We start from the raw sequence: 2,667 nt of genomic DNA, 5'->3' as shown, positions 1-2,667 counted from the left end.
GACCCGCGCAGCTAGAGGGGGCCTAGGTGGGCAGAGGATCAGGCCTGGGATCTCAGCAGGTTCTTGGGGGCCCAAGTTGGCAGGGGAAACCTGGCCACGCTCCTTTTTGATCCTCTGCCCTCCCAATGGTCCCCCAATTTCCCCCTTTGGGCGTGGGATCCCTTCCCTTCCCCCAGCTGTCCCTGAGGGGTGCCAGTCCTATCTCACCTCCACTTCTCCTCCCCCCTCACTCCCCTCATGCCCCACGTCCTACCCGGTCACTGGGGGTTCCTCCCATCCCCTTAGGTGTCCGCGGTCCCCCACCGGTGCCTGGTAGGTGCCCTCATTGTGAGGAGATGTGAATTCCATGTCCTCCTAGTCTGCCATCTTGACTCCACCCCCACAGTTGCTTCTTTGTTCACCAAGTCCACTGAAGTGGAACTATAAATATTATCTCTTACAATATTTTCTTCTGCCTCTTTTTCTTTCATGTTTGATCTCTATCTAATATGCAATTCTCACATGAAGACACTTTTTACCAAAACCTTTTCTGTAAAAACACCAAATGGCGGATGATGCCGGTGCTGTGGGAGGGCCCAGAGGCCCCGGGGACCCTGGAATGGGAGGCCGTGGGGGCTTCCACAGAGGCTTCGGCAGCGATGTCCGGGGCCAGGGCCAGGGTTGTGGTCAGGGCCGGGGCCAGGGCCGAGGCCACAGAGCTCACAGAGGCAAGGCCAAGGACAAGAAGTGGCTCCCTGTCACCAAGCTAGGCCGCCTGGTCAAGGACATGAAGATCTAGTCCTTGGAGGAGATCTACCTCTTCTCTCTGTCCATCAAGGAATCTGAGATCATTGACATTTTCTTGGGGGCGTCCTTCAAGGATGAGGTTTTGAAGCTCATGTCTGTGCAAAAGCAGACATGTGCTGGCCAGCAGACCAGGTTCAAGGCATTTGTCACCATCAGGGATTACAACAGACATGTTGGTTTGGGTGTCAAGTGTTCTAAGGAGGTAGCCATTGCTTTCAGTGGGGCCATCATTCTGGACAAGCTCTCCATCGTCCCCGTGTGGCAAGTATACTGGGGGAACAAGATTGGCAAGCCCCGTACCGTCCCTTGCAAGGTGACTGGCCACTGGCTCTATGCTGGTGTGCCTCATCCCTGCCCCCAGGGGCACTGGAATCATCTCAGCCCCTGTGCCCAAGAAGCTACTGCTGATGGCTGGAATTGACAACTGCTACACCTCTGCCAGGGGCTGCGCTGCCATCCTGGGCAACTTCGCCAAGACCACTTTTGGTGCCATTTCCAAGACCTACAGTTATCTCACTCCTGATCTCTGGAAATAGACGGTGTTCACCAGGTCTCTGTATCAGGAATTCATCGACCATCCTGTAAAGACCCACACCAGAGTTTCCGTGCAGAGGACCCAGGCTCTAGCTGTAATCACCACTTAATTTTCTATGAGAAAAATAAAGTGAATGAAGCCAGTTTAAAAAAAAAATGGATTGCATTGTTTCCCTGGGCTATTATTTCTCCTACTACTTATATTTTAAATATATAGATCATTTTGAAAACAAAGCTTTAAAGGACAGTTGGTTCTTTGATTAAATGGCATATAGTAGAGCCATCTGTTATAGGTGACATTTTTTTCCCCTTCACGGCCTAACTAGGAACTTTCAAATATTATTTAAGTTGGGGTTAGGACTCTGGACTAGAATTATTGTTATTTCACTTTACCATTTAGTATAGCCATCAACTGAGATCTTGTAGGTACTACTGTAAAAGAATACTTTTTTCATTTAAGGAGACCATTGGTGGTCTTGACTCCTGTCATTCTGTGAGTATGCTGACTCAATGAGGGTATCCCTTGCTAGTTAGTGTTAGAATGAGAAATGCATACCTACTTATTCAATAAACACCTACTGAGAACCACAAAGTGTTCAATATGAGATGAAGATGCCTTTTCTCTCTTGCTAATTGACAATGAAAAAAATTGAGATAAAGAAATAAAATTATAGTTAACAATCCAAGTGTAAATATAATGCCAATTTTAATAAATTTATCACTTCCTTTTTTAGATGCTATCCAAAAGTTTGTGCTATTTAAATTTTTAAACCTTCTTTTACGTCATCCACATGACAAAAGCTTCTCTTCTTGAGATCAGCAATGACCTCCACATGTTGCTTACTTCACTGGGCAATTATACTGATACCTTCATCTTGTCTCATCAGCAGCATTTGGCAGAGTTGATCATCCCCTATTCTAGAAATACTTTCTTTATTTGGCTTACAAGATACCACATTCTCCTGGTTTTCTTCCTACCTCACTAGCCATTTTTTCTGTTTTCTTTTGCTGGCTCCTCCTATCTTCATCTTTTCACTTTGGGAAAATTCTTGGGTTTCTTCTTTTCATTATCTCCTCAGTGATAATGTTACCCAGGTACATACTTTCAAATACCAATCATACACTAACGCCTCCTAAATGTAGATCTCCAGTCTGGCTCTCTCTCCTGAATACCAATCTGGTGCATCCAACTCTGTCTCAGCTACTTGGAAGTCTAATAGCCATGTCAAAAGTCAAACTCCTGATTCACTACCTCTACTCCCCACCCCACCTGGTTCCTCTGGTGATGTTCTGTCTCAGTTAATGGAATTCAATCTTTCCAGTTGCTCAGGCAAAAATCCTTAGAGT

At 46.1% G+C, this 2,667-nt stretch overlaps 1 pseudogene; it reads left to right on the top strand.

The window, feature by feature from the left end:
* Positions 1–544: 544 nt before the first annotated feature.
* LOC101332109 (small ribosomal subunit protein uS5 pseudogene) lies at positions 545–1,430 on the top strand (annotated as a pseudogene).
* The last annotated feature ends 1,237 nt before the right edge of the window (positions 1,431–2,667 follow it).

This window comes from Tursiops truncatus, chromosome 12, assembly GCF_011762595.2.
Source record: "Tursiops truncatus isolate mTurTru1 chromosome 12, mTurTru1.mat.Y, whole genome shotgun sequence".
Taxonomy (NCBI): domain Eukaryota; kingdom Metazoa; phylum Chordata; class Mammalia; order Artiodactyla; family Delphinidae; genus Tursiops; species Tursiops truncatus.
Note: the sequence above shows the minus strand (reverse complement) of the source record. Positions and strands in the feature narration are given on the sequence as shown.